The following is a 25984-nucleotide window of genomic DNA, read 5'->3' on the forward strand; positions in this document are numbered from 1 at the left end:
CACCTCCTTTGTTGATGGACTACATTTTCTAAGGACTCTCCCAATGAATCTCAACCTGGTACCCGCCTTACCAACAATTAATTTTATATGATCATTCCACTTCAAATCGTTCCGCACGCATACTCCCAGATATTTTACAGAAGTAACTGCTACCAGTGTTTGTTCCGCTATCATATAATCATACAATAAAGGATCCTTCTTTCTATGTATTCGCAATACATTACATTTGTCTATGTTAAGGGTCAGTTGCCACTCCCTACACCAAGTGCCTATCCGCTGCAGATCTTCCTGCATTTCGCTGCAATTTTCTAATGCTGCAACTTCTCTGTATACTACAGCATCATCCGCGAAAAGCCGCTTAGAGAGGGAGGAAAGAGAAAAAGTAGAACGCTTAGAGAGGGAGGAAAGAGAAAAGCAGAACGCTTGGAAAGGGAAAGGAAAGAAGTGGAACGTGATGAACGTTTAGTCGGTCGACTAAACCAGATTTCAAATGAACGAGATAAAGTCATCGTCGAAGATCTTAAGGGAGAAATACACTCCTGGAAATTGAAATAAGAACACCGTGAATTCATTGTCCCAGGAAGGGGAAACTTTATTGACACATTCCTGGGGTCAGATACATCACATGATCACACTGACAGAACCACAGGCACATAGACACAGGCAACAGAGCATGCACAATGTCGGCACTAGTACAGTGTATATCCACCTTTCGCAGCAATGCAGGCTGCTATTCTCCCATGGAGACCATCGTAGAGATGCTGGATGTAGTCCTGTGGAACGGCTTGCCATGCCATTTCCACCTGGCGCCTCAGTTGGACCAGCGTTCGTGCTGGACGTGCAGACCGCGTGAGACGACGCTTCATCCAGTCCCAAACATGCTCAATGGGGGACAGATCCGGAGATCTTGCTGGCCAGGGTAGTTGACTTACACCTTCTAGAGCACGTTGGGTGGCACGGGATACATGCGGACGTGCATTGTCCTGTTGGAACAGCAAGTTCCCTTGCCGGTCTAGGAATGGTAGAACGATGGGTTCGATGACGGTTTGGATGTACCGTGCACTATTCAGTGTCCACTCGACGATCACCAGTGGTGTACGGCCAGTGTAGGAGATCGCTCCCCACACCATGATGCCGGGTGTTGGCCCTGTGTGCCTCGGTCGTATGCAGTCCTGATTGTGGCGCTCACCTGCACGGCGCCAAACACGCATACGACCATCATTGGCACCAAGGCAGAAGCGACTCTCATCGCTGAAGACGACACGTCTCCATTCGTCCCTCCATTCACGCCTGTCGCGACACCACTGGAGGCGGGCTGCACGATGTTGGGGCGTGAGCGGAAGACGGCCTAACGGTGTGCGGGACCGTAGCCCAGCTTCATGGAGACGGTTGCGAATGGTCCTCGCCGATACCCCAGGAGCAACAGTGTCCCTAATTTGCTGGGAAGTGGCGGTGCGGTCCCCTACGGCACTGCGTAGGATCCTACGGTCTTGGCGTGCATCCGTGCGTCGCTGCGGTCCGGTCCCAGGTTGACGGGCACGTGCACCTTCCGCCGACCACTGGCGACAACATCGATGTACTGTGGAGACCTCACGCCCCACGTGTTGAGCAATTCGGCGGTACGTCCACCCGGCCTCCCGCATGCCCACTATACGCCCTCGCTCAAAGTCCGTCAACTGCACATACTGTTCACGTCCACGCTGTCGCGGCATGCTACCAGTGTTAAAGACTGCGATGGAGCTCCGTATGCCACGGCAAACTGGCTGACACTGATGGCGGCGGTGCACAAATGCTGCGCAGCTAGCGCCATTCGACGGCCAACACCGCGGTTCCTGGTGTGTCCGCTGTGCCGTGCGTGTGATCATTGCTTGTACAGCCCTCTCGCAGTGTCCGGAGCAAGTATGGTGGGTCTGACACACCGGTGTCAATGTGTTCTTTTTTCCATTTCCAGGAGTGTAGATGGTCTGCAGGGACAAGATTCCGGATTGGCAATACAAAGCAAAGGTATTCCAACAGAAGTCCAGAAACTTGACGAGAAGGTAACCGAACTCGACAGAGCGCAGCAAGCACTGGAGGGTCAGGTGAAATCACTAGCTAAGAATCTAGATCAAATAGCTGACAGTGTAGAAACAAAAATAGAACAAGACGTAACGAATGCGTTGCAGAGATTAAATACAGGTGTTGAGTGTGAGAGCCAGGACTCGAGCACGCACTTAAACCCTGAACTAAGTGAGATGCATCAGCTCACTTCCGATTTAGAAAGGGAAAGTGGTCGTAGGAACACGATAGACCTCCACACGTTAGCACTCGGTACGGAAACGTACCTGTGGATATGTCAAACGGTGAGCAATTGGCTTGCAATAATGCCAAGCAGTATTATCCCGTGCAGTTATGGGAGTATTGTTGGTGCGGCATAATATGCGGGTGCAGTGCCAACAGATGTACTAACAGAGAGGAAGTTAGATGTATTGGGATTAAGCGAAACAAAGTGGAAGGGAAAAGATGAGAAGAATTTGAGAGGAGGAGGAAAACTGTGCTGGAGTGGGAATAACAGGTCTGGAAGAAATGGTGTGGCAGTGATGGTGAATAAGAATGTACAAAGCTGTATTGAAAATGTGAGATATACAGTATATCAGACAGGATCATAATCTTAAACCTGAGATTCCAAAAAGAAACACTAAAAGTAATCCAGATTTATGCACTGCAGGTGTGATGTACAGAAGAAGAGAAGATAGACTTCGAAAATGTGTTAGAAAACCATATAGAGAGTGCTAATATAGTGATGGGAGATTTTAATGCACAGGTAGGCAAAGACAGAAAGGGATTTGAGCAAGTATTGGGATGTTTTGGATATGGAGGCAGAAATGAAGAAGGGGAAAGACTCCTGGATTTGTGCCAGAGGAATGGAATGAAAATAGCAAACAGCTGGTTTATGAAGAAAGTCATGTTATTACCAGATACAGTTGGGATGGAAGAACCAAGAGTGTAATTGATTATATTCTAGTAGATAGGGAATGGGGAGAGAAAGTAACAAATGTGAAGGTAATTCCAAGTGCGAGTGCAGATGGAGACCATAGATTACTGGTGGGACAGTGGAAAATGAATCAGTGTGTGAAAAATAGAAAACAGTAGAAAGTGATGAGGATACGGGATTGGAAACTGAAGGAGAGTGAACGTGCTGAGAAGTTCAGAGAATTAGTCACACAAAAATTTCCAAAAGAAGTTTTCTGCGATGTAGAAAAAGAATGGAGTTTATTCAAAGACACTTTAGTCGAAGCAGCACAAAAAGTCAGTGGCAGAACATCTGGAAAGGAAAAAATAAGACAGACAAGTTGGTGGGATGATACCACAGTGCAAGCAGTTAGAAGAAAAAATGGAGCATGGAGAAAATGACGAAGACCATAAAAAAGAAGTGCAAAGAAATAGTGGAAACAGCAAATAAAAAGGCATGGGAAGAGTTTACAAAAAAACTTGAAGAAAATGTGAAGAGCAATAAGAAAATGTTCTACAAAATGATGAAAAATAAAAGGAAGGCTTCTGAAGTACCATTAAAGATGGAAACAGAGGACGGCACCATTATTGAAGATTCAGGTAATATAAAAGATCTCTGGAAAGAACATTTTAAGAAGCTGTTAAACGCTGAAGAGCAGGTACATGAGGAAACAACAAATAATGGAGAAACTGAGAGAAGTTGGGAAGCAGAATTAGGACAAATTACACGGAAAGAAATGAAAAAAAGCTGTGAAGATGAATGGGGGGAAAGCCCCAGGACCTGATGAAGTATCAGTGGACATGATAAGAGCAGCAGGTCCAGTGTGAATGCAGTGGCTGTATAGAGTACTATCAAGCGTGTGGAGAAATAGTACAATACCTGACGACTGGAGAACAGGAGACATTGTTCCCATCTTCAAGAAAGGCAATAAAAGACTTTGTAAAAACTACAGAGGAATAACCCTTATGAGTCATACAGCCAAGATTTTTGAAAGAATTTTACTAAATCGAATAAGTGAAAAGATAGAAAAGGAGCTGAGTGAAGAACAGCATGGGTTTAGGAAAGGAAGAAGCACGATCGACCTGATATTTTCTATCCGTCAACTGACGGAAAAAAGTTGGGAGTATAACAAAAGGGTGATAATGGATTTTATAGACATGGAAAAGGCATATGACTCAGTTGACAGGGAAAGACTCTGGGAAGAAATGATAAAGATAGATATAGAAGATGGATACATTAATGTTATAAAGACAATGTACAGAGGACACAATTTTAGAATTAGAACACCATTGGGGAACTCTGAATACTTCGAAATAAAACAAGGACTTAAGGAAGTATTCTATCTCCTGCACTTTTTAATGTTGTGATGGAGGGAATGAATAGGGCAGTTAAAGATATAGTAAAAGAAAAAGACAAAAAGATGATTTTTGCAGATGATATGGTAATATGGGGCGATAAAGAGGTAGATGTACAGTTACAGCTTGATGCGTGGAAGGAAATAATGTAAAGGTATGGATTAAAAATAAATAAAGATAAGAGTGAAGTAATGGTATTTGGAAGAGAGAAAGGGATCAACGGAAATATTACCTTGAATGGAGAACCCCTCAAAGTGGTAGAAAGTTTCACTTATTAAGGGATTGAAATATCTAGGGATGGAAGAATAACTAACGAAATTAATAGGAGGTTACAGATGGGAGACAATTTCTACCAAACAATAAAACACCTGATTTGGAATAATGAAGTTTCAGAAAGAGCAAAACTCCTAATTATTAGAGCCCTATTGTCACCTATGGTGGAGAAACATGGGCAATGACAGAAAAGGACTGGAGCAGACTGCAAGCAGGGGAAATGAAATTTCTCAGAGCAGTTAAGGGAAAAACAAGAATGGACAGAGTAAGGAATGTAGAGATTAGAAAGGACCTTAAACAAGAAAGTATGAGAGAAGAAATTGAAAGAAAGAGATTAAGATGGTATGGGCATGTTAAGAGGATGCGTGGGCAGAGGCTCCCCAAAATTATGGAAGAACTAAAGATGGATGGGAAAAGACCTAGAGGGCGCCCAAGAACACGGTGGAAAATGGAATATCTGTAGGAAGGAGAGTTGTGACCTAGCAGCAAGTGGAGGAAGAAAAGTGGTGGGAGGACCGAGCCAAATGGAGAGGACTCATCAGCACCCAGGCCCGGCAGCAGCTGGAGCGGGATTCGTATATAGATAGATGGATAGTGACAACTGTCGTACATGTAAAACAGGAGGAATCGCTTATTAAGCACAGGTAGTTCCAAATATTCATTGACGAACGAAAATCAATTCACCCAGTAATATTTATCAAGAGTTTTAGAAATCTTTCGCGGCCGGCCGATGTTGCCGAACGGTTCTAGGCGCTTCAGTCTGGAACCACGCGACCGCTACGGTCGCAGGTTCGAATCCTGCCTCGGGCATGGATATGTGTGATGTCCTTAGGTTAGTTAGAATTAAGTAGTTCTAAGTTCTAGGGGGCTGATGACCTCAGATGTTAAGCCGCATTGTGCTCAGAGCTATTTGAACCTCTTTCGCGGACAGAGAAACAGAAAATGCAATTCGTTATTTCTTTTATAAACGTAGATGCAGCTCTCTGGGCAATGGAAGCTGCAGAGAATTGTCAGGCACAATCAGACTTTCAGAATATGTTTTTAGCTCGCTTTTGGTCGTCATGTGTGCAAGAACTACTCACAAAGTAGGTGTATAACCTCGAACCGTTAATCCTCGGCAAGGCAATCTTCGAAAATACTTCCAAAGATGAAACTTCCTGGCAGATTAAAACTGTGTGCCCGACCGAGACTCGAACTCGGGACCTTTGCCTTTCGCGGGCAAGTGCTCTACCAACTGAGCTACCGAAGCACGACTCACGGCCGGTACTCACAGCTTTACTTCTGCCAGTACCTCGTCTCCTACCTTCCACTTGCCCGCGAAAGGCAAAGGTCCCGAGTTCGAGTCTCGGTCGGGCACACAGTTTTAATCTGCCAGGAAGTTTCATATCAGCGCACACTCCGCTGCAGAGTGAAAATCTCATTCTGGAAACATCCCCCAGGCTGTGGCTAAGCCATGTCTCCGCAATATCCTTTCTTTCAGGAGTGCTAGTTCTGCGAGGTTCGCAGGAGAGCTTCTGTAAAGTTTGGAAGGTAGGAGACGAGGTACTGGCAGAAGTAAAGCTGTGAGTACCGGCCGTGAGTCGTGCTTCGGTAGCTCAGTTGGTAGAGCACTTGCCCGCGAAAGGCAAAGGTCCCGAGTTCGAGTCTCGGTCGGGCACACAGTTTTAATCTGCCAGGAAGTTTCATATCAGCGCACACTCCGCTGCAGAGTGAAAATCTCATTCTGACTTCCAAAGATATTTAAACAAGACACGATGCTGGGACGAACCCATGCTTCCGAGAGATGCATTGCGTATATTAAAGGGCAAGTTACCCATTTCAATTAGGGAAAATCTTGTTCATGTGCCTGATACGGATCTCGAACAAGTTATGGTCACCATAGATTCATTAGATTTAATGCAAGAAGACGCCGGGCAAAACGAATTTGGCAATTGTGGGCCAGTATCGAACAGTAGTAACAATAAGCAAAGAAATCCGAATGCAAATAGCACAGAAAAGGTGGACAGAACAGAGAAAATGATTACCCCGCTGACCACAGTAGCAACGAACAAAATAGTCACAGTGGTTCAGCTGGCTACCGACACAATGGAAGTAGTAACCGTTCCCCGAATAAAAACGGAAACGGAAATTTTAATAGAAAATGGAGGAACGAAGGAAGTTTTAACATTTCCTTAGCTAACAAAAATATGCGAACCGCAAACGAGCAGTGGCACAAATCTGCACACAGCACGCTTCCGAGGCGGGAACGTGCTAGTGAATACACATAAATGTTATACCAATGTCGTCGCCACCTACACACCAGCATTGGACACCACAACCACAATATGTCCCAAAACAGCAACAACAGAAACAAAATGAAACAGTACGCATTGTGGAAGTGGTTGAAGAGCCGCAATCCGGATGTTTGGGAGCGGTCAACTCCAACCGACCTATGTAAGACTTCCACATAGGCTCTGTATGGCACAGGGCGAAGGCCGGAAAAGCGTGAAAGCATTCATGTTGGGATATAATGGAGGTGAAAACCTCAGGGAGCAATTAATTGCTGAGCCGAGACAGACGCAGCAACAAAAGGTTGAGTTAGTACATGCTGCTCTTAAGGCTCAGATAAACGGAATAAGTGTCATTATTGATACAGGAGCAAGTGCTTCAGTTATGGATTATAAATTTTATAAATGCGTAGACCAGGTTAAGAGACTGCCAATTTTACCATTGTAAAACTGTAAAATTATGGGGGCCATACGTGGCAGGATGCAGATAATTCAAAATCAGGTACAGGCCGTCCTAGACATAGAAAAAGAAGCGTTGAAGTGCTCATTCTTGGTCGTTAGGAACTTAGCGATATCCTCTATCTTGGTTTTGGATACGTTGCGTGAGAAGAACGCAGAGATAGACCTCTCTCGTGCGACATGCACCTTGAAAAACCACAATAAGATTATTGAACAAGCACTGATAAAGACTGCTGCCACATATAACAATTACTGTAGCAGGCTCAGGTGGATGTCTCTGACCAAAAGGTACCGCATGTAGAAAATTACTGTTACAGGGCAACTTACAATAAGACAGTCCATGATACCGAATCTGAAACAAAAGAAATAAGACAAGGTACTGAAGTAAAAAAACATCTACATCTATATCTACGTGATTACTCTGCTATTCACAATAAAGCGCCTGGCCGAGGGTTCAAAGAACCACCTTCAAGCTGTCTCTCTACCGTTCCACTCTCGAACGGCGCACGGAAAAACGAGTACCTCTTGTCTTCTGTGCGAGCCCTGATCTCTTATTTTATCGTATGATCATTTCTCCCAATGTAAGTGGGTGCCAGCAGAATGTTTTCGCAATCGGAGGAGAAAACTGGTGATTGAAATTTCATGAGAAGATCCCGTCGCAACGAGAAATGCTTTTGTTTTAATGAATCCCACTCCAATTCACGTATCATGTCTATGGCACTATCTCCCCTACTTCGCGATAATACAAAACGAGCTGCCCTTCTTTGTACTTTTTCCCCCATCTGATACATATCTCACACCGCACAGCAGTGCTCCAGAACAGGGCGGACCAGCGTGGTGTAAGCAGTCTCTTTAGTAGACCTGTTGCACCTTCTAAGTGTTCTGCCAATGAATCGTAGACTTTGGTTGGCTCTACCCATAACATTATCTATGTGATCGTTCCAATTTAGGGTATTTGTAATTGTAATCCCTAAGTATTTAGTTGAATTTACAGACTTCAGATTTGTGTGACTTGTCGCGTAACCGAAATTTAGCGGATTTCTTTTAGTACTCATGCGAATAACTTCACACTTTTCTTTATTCAGGGTCAATTGCCACTTTTCGCACCATACAGATATCTTATCTAAATCATTTTGAAATTCTTTTTGGTCATCTGATGACTTTACAAGACGGTAAATGACAGCATCATCTGCAAACAATCTAACAAGGAGACGGCACGAGCGTGGGGTCGGGAATTTGTCCGAAATTTTGTGTGGTGAAAGAGGACCCCCAATACCTCACGTGGTTAAAATATTAGGACGCACTATCCGGAAAATCCCAGGAAAAATCGATCCAAAGCTTCTTAGGTGCCTTATGAGTATAAAATGTTAATCCATTGCCGAGCCGCCGTCTGGCCTAGATGTTTAGGGCACGGAATCTTACGCCAGAGGTCCCAGGTTCTATTCCTCCTCTGGCACTTTTTTTCTTCTGTTTCGTTTTCTTTTGTTATTCCACCAATTATTCAGAAAGTTTCTCAAAGCTACATTATCTTTAACAAATTAGTTACATTATTGAATAAAAATTATTTTCTTTTTGTCCAACAACACAATTCATGGCGGTGGTTTTCCCATTTTTCATTGTAAAGTGTGCAAGGAGAATCAATGGGTTTTTTAATCAGAATAACAAATTCGATTGGGAAACATTCAATTTTTATACATATAATAAATATAAACAAGAACTGTAGTGGTAATTATCGTAAAAACAAACAAAGCAATAATTTTTGCGACATGTTACGCAACATATAAAAGCGGATTTTTTACAATCACAGGGCGTTTGCAATAAATCTGTACAAAAATATTCCCCATTAACATGTAAGAAAATGTTTTCAGTTTCTGATAATTTTGAGGCAAACCAGACATATTGAATCATGCCTCGGAATATTGGTGACGATAACTGATGGTGAATAATAGAATGAATTTTTATACAGTCTTCCCGGGAATTAATTTCACGATTCTTCTGTAACAATGCGCTGCAATTTTGCAAGCAACAGAAGAGAAAGAAAAAGTGCCGGAGGAGGAATCGAACCCGAGACCTCTGGCGTAAGGGTCCGACCGCTATCCATATATATTTTTTTAATTCATTTTGTTCGTTTTAATTCGTTGTATCTGCTCGGGGCGGACGTCGTAAGACACCCTTGTAATTTCGTTGTTGATCGATTAACTCAGTTTTTTTATTACAGAAAGCAGCTAACCCTCTGACAGAACACTCTGAGCTACCGTGCCGGCATATTTTATACTCATAAGGCACCTAAGAAACTTTGGATCCATTTTTCTCGGGATTTTCCGAGTAGTGCGTCCTAATATTTTAACCACGTGAGGTGTTAGGGGTCCTCTTTCACCACACAAAATTTCGGACAAATCCCGGACCCCACGGTCGTGCCGTCTCCTTGCAAGACGGCTACTGAGATTGCCTCCTATGTCGTTAATATAGATCAGGAGCAATAGAGGGCCTATAACACTTCCTTGGGGAACACCGGATATTATTTCTCTTCTATTCGATTATTTTCCGAACTGTGACCTTTCTGACAGGAAATCACGAATCCAGTCGCACAACTAGGCGATATTCTATAGGCAAGCAGTTTGGTTAGAAGACGCTTGTGAGGAACGGTGTCGAAAGTCTTCTGGAAATCAAAAAATATGGAATCAATTTGACATCCCCTGTCGATAGCACTCATTACTTCATGAGTACAAAGAGCTGGCTGTGTTTCACAAGAACGGTATTTTCTGAATCCGTACTGACTACGTGTCAATAAATCGTTTTCTTCGAGGTGCTTCATAATGTTCGAATACAGTATATGTTCCAAAACCCCACTGCACATCGACGTTAGTGATTTGAATTACTCTTTTTGGGTATTGGTGTGACTTGAGCAATTTTCCAGTCTTTAGGTAAGATCTTTCTGTGAGCGAGCCGTTGTATTTAATTGCTAAATATGGAGCTCTTGTATCAGAATACTCTGAGAGGAACCTAACTGGTATACAATCTGGACAGGAAGCCTTGCTTTTATTAAGTAATTTAAGCAGCTTTACGACATCGAGGATATCTATTTCTATGTTTCTCATGTTGGCAGTTGTTCTTGATTGGAATTCAGGAATATTTACTTCGTCTTCTTTGATGAAAGAGTATCGGAAAATCGTATTTATTAACTCCGCTTTAGTGGCACTGTCATCGGTGAATTCACCGTTGTTATTGTGCAGTGAAGGTATTCACTGTGTCTTTATGTACGACCAGAATCTCTTTGGGTTTCTTGCCAGATTTCGAGACAGAGTTTCGTTGTGGAAATTATTGAAAGCTTCTCGCACTGAAGTACACACTATATTTCGAACTTCAGCAAAACTTTGCCAGTCTTGGGGATTTTGCGTTCTTTTAATTTGACATGCTTTTCTCGCTACTTCTGCAGCAGCGATCTGACCCGTTTTGCGTACCATGGGGGATGAGTACCATCACTTATTAATTTATGTGGTAATATCTCTCAATTACTGTCAATACTGTCTCTTTTAAATCATTCCACAACTTTTCTACGCTTACATGATCACATCGGAAGTGCAGACTGAATCTTAAAAAGGCGTTAAGAACATTTTTATCAACTTTTTTAAATTAATATACTTTGCGTTTCTTTTTGATGGTTGTAGGAGTTACAGTATTCAGTCTAGCAGCTACTGCCTTGTGGTCGCTAATCCCTGTATTCGTCACGATACTCACTATTTGTCCAGGATTATTTGTTGCTAAGAGGTCAAGTATTTGCTAAGAGGTCAAGTATGCTTTCGCAACCACTTACGCTTCGAGTGGGCTCATGAACTAATTGTTCAAAATAATTTTCTGAGAAAGCATTCAGTACAATTTCGGGTGAAGTTTTATGCCTGCCGCCGGCTTTAAACGTATAATTTTTCCAGCGTATCGTGGGTAGATTAAAGTCACCACCGACTATAATTGTATGAGTGGGGTACCTATTTGAAATGAGACTCAAGTTTTCTTTGAAGTGTTCAGCAACTATATCTTCTGAGTCAGGGGGTCGATAAAACGACCCAATTAATAGTTTAGTCCGATTGTCAAGTAGAACCTCCACCCATACTATTTCGCAGGAACTATCTACTTCAATTTCACTATAAGGCAAACTACTTCGGACAGTAATAAATATTCCACAACCAATTGTATTTAATCTATCCTTTTTGAACACTGTTAAATCGTTTGAAAAAATTTCTGCTGAGTTTATTTCCGGCTTTAGCCAGCTTTCTGTACCTATAACTATTTGAGCTGCAGTGCTGTCTATTAGGGCTTGGAGTCCTGTTCTTTCCCAACACAGCTACAACTAACAACTACGATACCAAGCGTTTCTACAACTAATTTACTGTGTTTTATCTGCCTCCTTTTAGACAGATGCATTTCTGTGGTTCCCTGAGGCCCTCTAAGCTAAAAGACCACCCAGTCCCTTCCACACAGTCCCCACTCCCCTTGTAGCCGCTTCCTGTGTGTGGTGGACTCCTGACCTTTCAAGCGGAACCCAGAAACCCACCACCCGAAGGTGCAAGTCAACGAATCTGCAGCCTACAAGGTCACAGAACCGCCTGGGCTCTGATTCAGACCCACCACTCGGCTCTGCACCAAAGGACCACAGCCGGTTCTATCGACGATGCTGCAGATGGTGATCTCCACCTTAATCTCGCAAGCAAGACTGACAGTCTTTACCATTTCCACTTGCCGCCCAAAACCAGAGAGAATCTCCTCCGATCCAAAGCGAAATACGTAATTGGTACTGACATGAGCCACCACCTGCATTGCTGCACTATATACTCTTCATGGCATCCGAAAGCAGCCTTTCTACATCCGGAATGACTCTCCCCGGTATGCACACGGAGGGCACATTGGCTTCATTCCCCTCCTTGACAGCCATGTTCCTAAGGGGCATCATTATGCGCCTAACGTTGGAGCTCCCTACTACCAGCAAACCCATCCTCTGTGAATGCCCAGAACTTGCGCACCAAGAAGCTTCGTCTGGAACATGGTGGATGACTGCATCCGGCTCAGAGACATCGTCAGTCACAGATAACGCTGGAAACCTGTTCGTCAAACGAACCGGGGAGGCCCTAAGATCGGCCCCTCGGAAAGTTTTTCGCTGTCTGCCAGACTTTGGAATGATCTCCCACTCGACCACAGGTGAGGGGTCAACCCCAGTGCAGGCAGTACCCGGGGTGGCAACAGCCAGCAGTAGACCGAACAGGGGAGACGTGGAACGTGCTCGACATCTCTCACATTCCGCATCCAGCCCCTCACAGTGACGCCCCTTGGCAGCAACCTCAAGCTGTGTGACGGAAGCCAATGCAGCCTGGAGCTGTGAGCGAAGGGTCGCCAACTCAGCTCGCATCTGTACACAGCGATCACAGTTCCTGCTAGGTCGTAGCAAATGACGTAGCTGAAGGCTAAGCTAACTATCGTCTCGGCAAATGAGAGCGTATTGGTCAGTGTAGCTTCGCTAGCAAAGTCGGCTGTACGACTGGGGCGAGTGCTAGTAAGTCTCTCTAGACCTGCCGTGTGGTGGCGCTCGGTCTGCAATCACTGACAGTGGCGACACGCGGGTCCGACGTATACTAATGGACCGCGGCCGATTTAAAGGCTACCACCTAGCAAGTGTGGTGTCTGGCGGTGACACCACAGTTCCTATCCATTACTGCAGTCGCTCCCATTTGAACCTCATAAAAATATACAATACACTATGGCTTATTAGCAGCAGGTTTTCGAATTGCTCTCTCAATACCGGTCTAAAAGACACTGAGCTACACTAACCAAAAGAAACAAAAGCCAATAGATCTGAGGGTCGATATAAGTGTCGATACCAACAGCAGTACAGTATGCTACACTGTTATTAAAATAAAAGCTTGTGCTTAATAAGCATCTGAACATGCAGGAAATTACTAAAATAATCTAGTAACTACACAGGTATCAGTAAATAAATAAGTCGCTCCTGCTGGAAGCTCGTAAAAATATACAACAAAGGAACGGTGTACTCGCCTTCTTAGCAGCAGGAACACGAGGTGCTCTGTCACTGACGGTCTATCCGACACTTGGCATAAGAAGTGGATACACTTGTGACATGCAAATTAAACCGCATGATACGTTTTGCTGCGCTATGTAATCCGTGCCGTGGGCTGAAAAACATGCTCCAGCTAAAGAGATTCAACAAATGCTTAAATGGCAGATAATAGAACATTCATTGTTGCCATATAGCAGTACTCTGTTCGCAGTCACGAAAGCAGATGGAAGTATACGGTTAGTGCTGGACGCCCGAGACAGTAACAAAATCATTATGTCTGAAAAAAGCCGACCTGAAATGGAGATAAATAAACAAAATTAGTTACAGTAGTGTAAGGTTATTTAATTATTTTTATGTTCATTCTTATATTTTTCTCGTGTGTGTATTGCAAATATGTGTCTAAATGTTTATGTATATGTACAATTATGTGTCTGTGTGTGAATGCAGGATGTCTGCATGAATACATGAGAGAGCATTTGAACAATGGCAACAAAAAGTGAATTACTTATGAGGACAGTGCCCTCACTTAGTGTAAATTTCATAAAATCACAATATAAGGAAATTCAGGCAATTAGCATGGTCCCTTGGTGAATAATGTGCGCCTGTGAATAATACACAAATGTCAAAGAATTTTAGAATAACCATAATGACAGAATTGTCAATCATAGGTATTGATATTAAACTTCTATCACGGTGGAAGGTATAAATCCTTCACACGTTAGATACTTGGGGGTAATGTGCTCGGATCCTGTTATCAGAAATGAAAGTAAACACTAGAGAATGAATCAATATTGAGAGCAAATATGATGGTTAAATATACTGAACTGAATAGTCCAGGTGACTAACTGGCCGAACTTACGGCATGAGGGGACACTGGCTACATGAATTCTGAAAGGTTCAAATGGCTCTGAGCACTATGGGACTCAACTGCTGTGGTCATTAGTCCCCTAGAACTTAGAACTACTTAAACCTAACTAACCTAAGGACATCACACACATCCATGCCCGAGGCAGGATTCGAACTTGCGACCGTAGCAGTCGCACGGTTCCGGACTGCGCGCCTAGAACCACGAGACCACCGCGGCCGGCTACATGAATTCTATCGAGATATAAAGATTTTATTGTAAAATATGTACAATGTGTGCTAGATAATGTAAAATTGAAAGTGCTTACAATGTACAAACTGTTAAGTGTAGAACAATCTGGACGCTAAATTAGCGACACTAAAAGTTTAATACCTGTAAACAAACAAAAGACAAATCCATAAACTGTGTAGGTGTAAAAAGTGGTAAGCATAACCACACCAAGGAATAACTATGATACACAGAAAAGACTGTGAATCTGTAAATAGTATGTAAATTTATGGTGAAAGTCCGTGTTGTTGTTGTGCAGCTCTCCATGCTACTCTATCCCGTGTAAGCTTCTTCATCTCCCAGTACCTACTGCAACCTACATCCTTCTGAATCTGCTTAGTGTATTCATCTCTTGGTCTCCCTCTACGATATTTACCCTCCACGCTGCCCTCCAATACTAAATTGGTGATCCCTTGATGCCTCAGAACGTGTCCTACCAACCGATCCCTTCTTCTAGTCAAATTGTGCCACAAACTTCTCTTCTCCCCAATCCTATTCAATACTTCCTCATTATTTATGTGTTCTACCCATCTAATCTTCAGCATTCTTCTGTAGCACCACATTTCGAAAGCTTCTATTCTCTTCTTGTCCAAACTATTTATCGTCCACGTTTCACTTCCATACATGGTTACACTCCACACAAATACTTTCAGAAACGACTTCCTGACACCTTAATCTATACTCGATGTTAACAAATTTCTCTTCTTCAGAAACGCTTTCCTTGCCATTGCCAGTCTACATTTTATATCCTCTCTACTTCGACCATCATCAGTTATTTTACTCCCCAAATAGCAAAACTTCTTTACTACTTTAAGTGTCTCATTTCCTAATCTAACTCCTCAGCATCACCCGACTTATTTCGACTACATTCCATTATCCTCGTTTTGCTTATGTTGATGTCCATCTTATATCCTTCTTTCAAAACACTATCCATTCCGTTCAACTGCTATTCCAAGTCCTTTGCTGTCTGTGACAGTATTACAATGTCATCGGCGAACCTCAAAGTTTTTATATCTTCTCCATGAATTTTAATACCTACTCCGAATTTTTCTTTTGTTTCCTTCACTGCTTGCTCAATATACAGATTGAATAACATCGGGGAGAGGCTACAACCCTGTCTCACTCCCTTCCCAACCACTGCTTCCCTTTCATGTCCCTCGACTCTTATAACTGCCATCTGGTTTCTGTACAAATTGTAAATAGCTTTTCGTTCCCTGTATTTTACCCCTGCCACCTTCAGAACTTGAAAGAGAGTATTCCAGTCAACATTGTCAAAAGCTTTCTCTAAGTCTACAAATGCTAGAAACGAAGGATTGCCTTTCCTTAATCTTTCCTCTAAGATAAGTCGTAGGGTCAGTATTGCCTCACGTGTTCCGATATATCTACGGAATCCAAACTGATCTTCCACGAGGTCAGCTTCTACTAGTTTTTCCATTCGACTGTTAAGAATTCGCTTTAGTATTTTGCAGCCGTGACTTATTAAACTGATAGTTCGGTAATTTTCACATCTGTCAACACCTGCTTTTTTTGGGATTGGAATTATTACATTCTTCTTGAAGTCTGAGGGTATTTTGCCAGTCCGTAAGCTTACACACTACTTAATCTAACTTAAACTAACTTAAGCTAAGGACAACACAACACACCCATGCCCGAGGGAGGACTCGAACCTCCGTCGGGGAGAGCGCGTGGTCCTTGACAAGGCATCTCAGACCTCGCATCTATCACATGCATAAAAGGGTTAGATGTACTTTCAATCTGCGGAATCCGCATATGGCAGTGAGAAGCGTGAAAATACTGGGCATCTGAGCGCTTGAAGTGGCAGGTGGACCAACATACAATAGAAAATCCTAACGGAACACGATGACTGTATGAACGCTCTAGGAGGTGAAAATGCAGTGCGTGTGCGACGGGAGGTGTGAGAAGCTGTGAGCTGTGCATTCTATTAACCAGTGAGATAGTAGAATCCTAATCCTAAATGTTGTTAGGTGCTGGACTAGTGACGCTCAAATCACAGTTCATTCACCGCTACTGCTATACCGTAACCTTAAAGTTGGAGGCAGATCGTATAATGTCTTGTTAAAGCAATAATGGTATAAAGCAACAGTGCAGTGTTACCCTCTGAAAGGAATTTAGTTGTGTTGACCGTGATATGCCTAACGGGGGTGGCTTATCGGAAGTGGAAGACAGAATTACGTAAATATTTAAACGGTAACAAGCAAGAATTGAGTGAAACTTCCTGGCAGATTAAAACTGTGTTCCGGACGGAGACTTGAACTCGGGACCTCGGTCCCGAGTTAGAGTCTCGGTTCGGCACACAGTTTTAATCTACCAGGAACTTTCATAACAGCGCACACTCCGCTGTAGAGTGAAAATCTCATTCTGGAAACATCCCCCAGGTTGTGGATAAGCCATGTCGCCCCAATATCCTTTCTTTCAGGAGTGCTAGTTCTGCAAGTTTCGCAGGAGAGCTTCTGTAAAGTCTGGAAGGTAGAAGACGAGCTACAGGCAGAAGTAAAGCTGTGAGGACGGGGCGAGAGTCGTGCTTGGGTAGCTCAGATGGTAGAGCAGTTGCCCGCGAAAGGCAAGGGTCCCGAGTTCGAGTCTCGGTCTGGTATACAGTTTTAATCTGCCAGGAAGATTCATATCAGCGCACACTCCGCTGCAGAGTGAAAAATCTCATTCTGAATAATTGAGTGACTCTGAATTACTCTAGGCACCTTTCAGCTTAAATGTGCATATATCTTCATGATGGGGGGGGGGGGGGGGATGGTGTGCTGTGGGTTTGTTCGTGCTTGCTTCGGGGTGGCGCAATGACGGAACCGGCCTGCCATCCTACAGCTGATCAGCAAGCGGTGGCTCCAAATTATTGATGTTGTTGTTGTTGTGGTCTTCAATCCTGAGACTGGTTTGATGCAGCTCTCCATGCTACTCTATCCTGTGCAAGCTGCTTCATCTCCCAGTACGTACTGCAGCCCACATCCTTCTGAATTTACTTAGTGTATTCATCTCTTGGTCTCCCTCCACGCTGTCCTACAGTACTAAATTGGTGATCCCTTGATACCTCAGAACATGTCCTACCAACCGATCCCTTCTTCTAGTCAAGTTGTGTCACAAACTCCTCTTCTCCCTAATTCTATTCAGTACCTCCTCATTAATTATGTGACCTACCCATCTAATCTTCAGCACTCTTCTGTAGCACCATATATCAGAAGCTTCTATTCTCTTCTTTTCTGAACTATTTATCGTCCATGTTACACTTCCATACATGGCTACGCTTCATACAAATACTCTCAGAAAAGACTTCCTGACACTTAAATCTATACTCGATGTTAACAAATTTCTCTTCTTCAGAAACGCTTTCCTTGCCATTGCCAGTCTACATTTTATATCCTTTCTACGTCGGCCATCATCAGTTATTTTTCTCCCCAAATAGCAAAACTCCTTTACTGCTTTCTCTCATTCCCTAATCTAATTCCCTCAGCATCACCCGAGTTAACTTGACTACATTCCATTATCCTCGTTTTGCTTTTGCTTTTCATCGTATATCCTCCTCTCAAGACACTGTCCATTCCGTTTAACTGCTCTTCCAAGTCCTTTGCTGTCTCTGACAGAATTACAACATCATCAGTGAACCTCAAAGTTTTTATATCTTCTCCATGGATTTTAATACCAACTCCGAATTTTTCTTTTGTTTCCTTTATTGCTTGCTCAATATACAGATTGAATAGCATCGAGGAGAGGGTACAACTCTGTCTCACGCCCTTCCCAACCCCTGCTTCCTTTACATGCCCCTCGACTCTTATAACTGCCATCTGGTTTCTGTACAAATTGCAAATATCCTTTCGCTACCTGTATTTTACCCCTGCCACCTGCAGAATTTGAAAGAGAGTATTCCAGTCAACATTGTCAAGAGCTTTCTCTAAGTCTACAAATGCTAGAAACGTAGGTTTGCCTTTTCTTAATCTAGCTTCTAAGATAAGTCGTAGGGTCAGTATTGCCTCACGTGTTCCAATATTTCTACGGAATCCAAACTCATCTTCCCCGAGATCGGCTTCTACCAGTTTCTCCATTCGTCTGTAAAGAATTCGCTTTAGTATTTTCCAGCCGTGACTTATTAAACTGATAGTTCGGTAATTTTCACATCTGTCAACACCTGTTTTCTTTAGGATTGGAATTATTATATTCCTCTTGAAGTCAGAGGGTATTTCGCCTGTCTCATACGTTTTGCTCCCCAGATGGCAGTTTTGTCAGGACTGGCCCTCCCAAGGCTGTCAGTAGTTCTAATGGAATGTTGTCTACTGTTGATACATTCTGCAATATTGACTGCGAGGGACATGAATGAAAAGGTTTTTGTGTTGTATGTATCTCCTAAAAATTATGTTACCTGTGTAAAGTAGTCGTACATTGAAAGTCAATGCACTAGAAAAGTGTACGAACTTAATAAAATTAACCGTCAATTTCATATTGTATGCCCGATAAAATGAGTCAGATATGTAACTTGTAAATATTATGTAAAATTGTCTTCTTTAAAAAACGATCGTCTACAGATCATGGTAATCAAATGATAACATCATTCACACTAAATACTTGATAGTAACGGGAGTGTGTACAGTATGAAGACTCCGGGCGGGGTTTTTTAACCCGGTTTTTTCCCGTCGCCCTTAACCTAAATAGGGGAGTAAGGATATTGTTTAGCGGGATTGTTCAGTCATACCAAGCTGTTCTCACCCGTCGCTTAGTGTAAGGGGAAAGGCAGAGCAATACCCATAGTCGAAACAGATGAAACCTCGTAAAAAGGGAAAATGTTCTTTGCAACAAAATCAATGTAAATCATCAACTATTGCAAAGTGATACATACTGTATATATAGGCATACGTGTAAGAAACAAAAGAGACGTAAAGTGATATGTGTCTAAAAACATACGTCTGAGAAGTAACATGTGTTTTATAAAGGTGGTATGACTGTTCGCAAACCACAAGTGTTTTTGGCCCATTCATACCAGAGGGCTCTTGTACCGATACACGGTACCAAATATTAAATCGTTCGACGACAAGTCAGACACAAAACAACGTAAAATGAAAATTGTAAAGAACTCTGAAAATGCGCGTGCTATTAGCTGTCATAACCGAAATTTATAATGAAATTAAATAATAATGGCACAAACAGACACTACAAGATAACTGTATGGGATCTTTGTGGTAATTAATTGTTCTTTTAGTCGCTGGCGAAAGAAACTAAAAAGACCAGCCTTATTACTCACTCTCGAGTCTGGTCTCGAAGCTAACGCACGCTACGGCGGCCATTTCGCATTGTGAGTTGTAAATTTTAAATAATATGCGGTAATTTATGCTGATTGTGAAGTTTTCTTTCATGTGCATTGTGACCTTCAAGCAGAAGTAAAAATATTATTTGTAAGGTTTTCAGCACGCGAGATAAACAACAAGAAAGCTCGAACAATCTACCATTCTTGGCAGACATCTTGCGTAGGATAAATTTCACTATAATTTCATTACGTACCGTCATCAACGGGCGCTTTAAAAGACTCACACCATAATTATTAAGAAAAAGAAAGTGAATATAATTTATGTCGTATTAAGGTAAAAACTAAGAACATTCAGTTAAGTCCAGACATTGGCCGCTTCTCGGCAAGACGAAGATTATTACGTTTATAGAAGGAAAATACTTTCTTTCATTCAAAGGTTTCTTTTAATTAAATTTCGCTACAGTAAAGATACCCTGCAGCAATATTTTAATGTGATAACACCAAACACAATCCCTGAGATTAAGTTTTCTTGTCAACATAAAGGTTTCACGTAGACATCAGTTTTAACAAATTCTAAAAGCGCCTCACGCAATCCTATATTAACAAGGTGGTGAGTCGTGCGCTGTTTAGAGATCAGAGAACAATTTTACGAAAGTATAGATTCTGGTTCCCCATATTATCACGATTATTTCTTGTGTCTGCTCCGCCAAATAAGTGCTCTACTCACGCTCTTACCGGCCGTAAATATCAGTAAAGTTAGGCTGTAAGATCTTCTTACACTATTTTCATCACATTCGTTGAGTACACCGTAAGAATACCTGAGACTGTGTCCGGATCGGGGCGGTAGCGGTACAACTGCTTTCCTGAGGATGACGTTAATCTGCGAACTTGGAATGTTAATCACTTAAATATGTTACCTATTCTCGAAATTTCATTAGTCTTAATTAATTATTCCTTTGTACTGTTTTTTTTTCTTTCGTCAGTCCATCCATTATAATAAGTAGCCAAATCAGCAATGTATTTGTTTGCATTCAGAAGTTGTCTTATAACTGATCGATAAAAATTTCTGTTGTATTCCAGCAAGGCTGTTACCTTTACCAAGTCCATGTTGCTCTTTACAAATATTGTTATTAATTTTGAAGAAATTAAAAGATAACATAAGTTCAGTAAGACTGAGTAGCTCAATTATTGCCACATTTACTTCACTTGTTGTAGCACTATTTTTTTATTTGTTTTCAGGGATTCATTAATTAGTGTATCAGTACACAGGTTCACAATATCCAAGAAAACTAATTTAGCGTCAACGATTCATATGTCCTTAGAACTCCTACGAAATGCAATGCTCTTCAGATATGATTCAAAACAACATAACAAGGTGACGAAGAATACGAGAACTGTGAGCAAGACGTATGTAGCAAGAACACTGTTTACTCCATTATCAAAGACTTCCTTTGAGAGTCCCATCTTAACTGTTACATATGTGTACATATCATGTGGATATTTTAAAGTGGCAATTTTAGGAGAAGGGTATTTTGAACTATATTTGCGTATGATAACGATAGAGGGGATTGCACCACCTCGTTTTTGACACTGCCAAGCTGAATAAGCAAATGAGGGGTAGTTTTTCCGAATTCTTTGTGAAATCTACTTTGCTATCTGTTGTGCATTGCTCATTTTTTTCATTCCTTATTTTGAAATGAGGCTAATCCAGGTTCATCATGGGGTCGACTACTATTTTCGCAATGCCAGTAACCAGCGCGATGAGAACGTGTCAGAATTGCTTTCATAGAAGCACAGAACAAGATCGCAGGCAATCCATCCTGCAATAAGGATGTTGGGCTTGTTTCCTGTAGCATAGTTCTGGCTCGGAGTCGCGGGAAATTATATTTATGAAAGATGAGATCGCCACCGGGGAAGACATGAAACGTGGAAGCATACAGGTGGTTCGCAGCTTCAGCGTGCCTTCGATGACTACCGCAGGTCTCACGCAAGCGCAGGAAAAAGTCTCCCGTAGCATAAAGGTGGATTCACACTTGCAAGAACGTTACTATCACGTCCGTCACGTCAAAAGATTCTCCTCTGTAGCTCCAATTGTGGCACTCTCACACGGCGTCAACGGAACCTCGTCGACACGTCACGTCACGTCAGCGTCTTGTGAAGGTTTCTCCGAAAGAATGTTTCGCCGGGATATTGACGGAGCCATGTGATATTTCCCTGTTGCTACCGGTAAGAAGCATCTCCGATATTTGTTTCGTTTAGCTCAGCAAAACGGCCCATGTAGACGAAATGGTTCAAATGGCTCTGAGCACTATGGGACCTAACATCTCAGGTCATCAGTCCCCTAGAACTTAGAACTACTTAAACCTAACTAACCTAAGGACATCACACACATCCATGCCCGAGGCAGGATTCGAACATGCGACCGTACCGGTCGCGCGGTTCCAGACTGAAGCGCCTAGAACTACTCGGCCACACAGGCCGGCGCCCATGTAGACATACCTTGGGCAAACCATCAGCTTCTGCCATGGTGATATTGGACGCCTAAATCTTTCATTTTTCTTCGAAAATTTTATTTATATCTTGCTTAATAGGTAAAATCTGTTATTTACGCGTTCTGAAATATTTATAGAACGATGACTCCTTCTCTTCCGGCTCCTGGTAAAGAGTGTGGAACTCCTCTTCACAGTCTCGATTTTTTAACTTTTTTTTCTAACGCAGACATTTTGGTCTCTGTTCCTGTTACTCATCATCAAGTGCAACAACAATAATTGAAAGCTGGTTTAAACTAAATTTCGGCATTTTATTACTATCTACCATGAAATAGCGATCCTGGGGGGTATTTTATGAATCGGTTGTAACGTCACGACTTTCTTTCGACGTTGTGCCGTGTAGCGTGAATGCTCAGGAAATCCTCTAACAGTCGGCGCTAGAAAACGTGAGAGTTACGTGACGACGTTCCGACAAGTGGAAATCCACCTTAATGCTGCTCCCAGCAGCTTGCATCCGTGGTGCGCTGCCCTTTCCAGCCGACGTTCACCTCGATAACGGCGTTTCTAGAGACGACCATCGACCTTGTGTAGCAAAGATATGATGCACCTCAAGAGCCGACATGTTTGCAATGATCGACGGTCGAATCCCGATGGTCCCGTGCCCCCTGCAGTCGTAATTGATGATGCCGCAGGGTCAACATGTGAATGTGTAGAGGTGGACTGCCTCGGAGCTCCATGTTCTACAATGTACGATGAATGGTGTGCTCCCAAACACTTGTGCATGCAACAGTACTGTGCTCTTTCGGCTGTCTCTAAGCATTATGGGACTTAACATCTGAGGTCATCAATCCCCTAGATTTAGAACTGAGTAAACCTAACTAACCTAATGACATCAAACACATCCATGCGCGAGGGAGGATTCGAACTTGCGACCGTAGCAGCCGCGCTGTTCCGGACTGAAGCGCCTAGAACCGCTCGGCCACAGCGGCCGGCTGCTCTTTCGGCAGAGATGTCACAGATCACCATCTGTCCAGCTTTACACTGCAGACAAGCCTCCGAAGCGCACGTTCTGTGGAGAGTCGTGGACGACCAACCGATTAGCGCCTAATGGTGCCTTTATTGTCCTATTTCCGTCGATTCTAAGGACAGCAGCGCGTGAACATAACACCAGCTTCACCGTTTTCAAACTACTCGTTCACAGGTTTTCGAGCTACTCGTTCACAGGCTCTGCCCTTTGTCAAAGTCGCTTATCTCAATGGTGTTCCCCATTTGCTGTCTGCTCTGCTTACATACTTTTGCTATCGCATCATGTGTGCCCGCAACGCCAGCATGCAGCGCTGCGGTGGGCAGTGATCATAATGATTTGGATGTTATTTTACGTCAGTTTAATTTTAATCGAACTGTACTGGCGGACATGCCCAACTACATAAGAATTTTCACTGTGTAGCCTCACTCAGTTCTCCAGCAGGACGGTGGAGGAAATGCTCCCTCAAAACTCTTTATGAAGCAGCTATCATCCAAGGAGCTTTAAGGCATCATTTTTAATATATGTCGTATAGCTAGGTTTTCTATTAACTTATTCATTCAATATTGGCAAGTGTATTTAATGCAATGCATCCCTCCTAAGACGCGTCGGACGCATTTTATCTATTGTCTCAGCAGACATTTCCAGTTTAGTTTTTGCAGTGTGTAGCTGGAGTCAGCCCACAAATACTGCTAACAACGTCTTTTATAATAAATCCAGTGTCGACGGAAAGAGTGGATTCCCGTTACATACATAATCATTTTTAAGCGGATGTTCATCTGCCAATTCGAGAGAGCGGTTCGAAATTAGCCAGGTACGATATTGGTCTCATCGAGTGTATTAACATGGACAGCAAAACTCGAAGAATAACAACTACTCCAGCAGCGAGAACAATCCCCTCGTCCACACAGACTTACCACCATGCAGCAGACCTACTCAGTCGCTGCTCGAGTACCCGTTGTTCTTCGTGTTGTTCTGTACCTTTTAATACAAAACAATAAAACAAATATCACACTGGACAAATCTGGGATCTCTCTATCGAATGGGCATGTAAAATATCTAATTTAAAAATAGTTTTGTTTGTAACGGGAAAGAAACTGACGCTTTCCGTCAACGGTGGGAGTGGCATGAAAAGCGTTAGGAGCAGTACTTGTTTAGGCTGACTGACTGTAAAAACGAAACTGCAATTATCTGCCGAAACAGCAGAAAAATTGCGCCTCACGAATCTTCGGAGCATATCCGGTTTACTGTTTCTTAGTTCATAGGCTAGTGAAAATGACTAACATCCGTACATTAAAAAAACTTCCTTATAAATATTCAGCATGTAACAATACTTGAAAATTAACTTGCCATGTTTATGTAGGTTGACTCGGCCCACATCGTTACGATTTTTCGTGCAAATGATCCATGAAACTTGAAACTGATATACGAAACGTATGTTAACACTGACTGATACCGTTCACAGTAAAATTTATTGAGCTCACTCACATGCTTCGACTTCAAAGTGGCTAATATCAACACTAATAGACAAACAAACATGAACAGTGTTATATTCATATACTGAGTTCCAGTACATTAGTGCTGATCGCTCTTTCAGTTCCACAATATTGTGCTCGCGATTTTATTTGTATTTCTTTTTCGTAAGAACATTTGTCACTTCATCTTAGAAAAAGTTCCTTAATTATTGTAGGTCACATCTGTCTTCAGTAGTACCTATCAATAGAAACAAACCGTTGAGTGGAAGACTTTAGAAGAGCAGAAGAATACAGTACTAAATTCTAATAACGGTGTTATAATAGAACCTCTTCATTTTTCTCTTTCTTTTAATGTTCCACACTTAATTAATCGTAAGCGACCTGTGATATGTAATCTTACTTCCTTTGGCATCCTCTATCTCTTGAATTTTATAATTATTAAGTATTGCAGTAACTGCGAATTTTGATGATATGGAAACAAAGAGGAACACCCTTAACGACTTTCTATAAAATAACAGCGTCTGTTGCACTCGCGAACATCCGGGGACGAAAATTGAATACAGATTGCCCTGTTAATCACGTGTTACGTGAACAGGTCAGGAAAGCAAAAGCAGCGTTTCACAATATACTTGACGTTTCTTCATGTACTATAGGCGCGTTTTGCATTTTAGTTACTTGCTGATCTTTATCGAGTATTTAAAAAATCCAATCTACTCAGAAAAGAAGTGACAAAAACGAAATAAATTTTCAAATTTCATCCCCGAGTTTAAGCTTATCACAGCTTCCACAGTTTCTCTGTGAGGTTTAGTAGATAATTAAACTTTCTTAATTGGTTGTTCTGACTCGCTGTCTGGATGCAGTGTCATTCACAGAACATCACGATCGGGAATTTTTCTTAAACGCATCTTCTCCCGAGTAAAGTCTTTAGAGGAAAATGCGATAGGCCGCTCCTCTTCCGATCCGCTTAAGCGGTCGCCATTATCGGAAATTCGGGCCCTCAGTTCGGGATAATGAAACCATAAATCCCATCGCACGATAACACCAAAGCGAAACGGCGCTGACGCCTACTTGGCCCCCGCATAAGTTACCTCCGGGCGTTCTGCCAATACTGGCCTAATTTCCATTTAATTTTGATAGAGCTATAGGTTTTAATTTTGTTACTTGATTCGATCTTGCCGTAGGTAATCACAT

The sequence above is a fragment of the Schistocerca nitens genome, chromosome 5 (assembly GCF_023898315.1).
Source record: "Schistocerca nitens isolate TAMUIC-IGC-003100 chromosome 5, iqSchNite1.1, whole genome shotgun sequence".
Lineage (NCBI taxonomy): Eukaryota > Metazoa > Arthropoda > Insecta > Orthoptera > Acrididae > Schistocerca > Schistocerca nitens.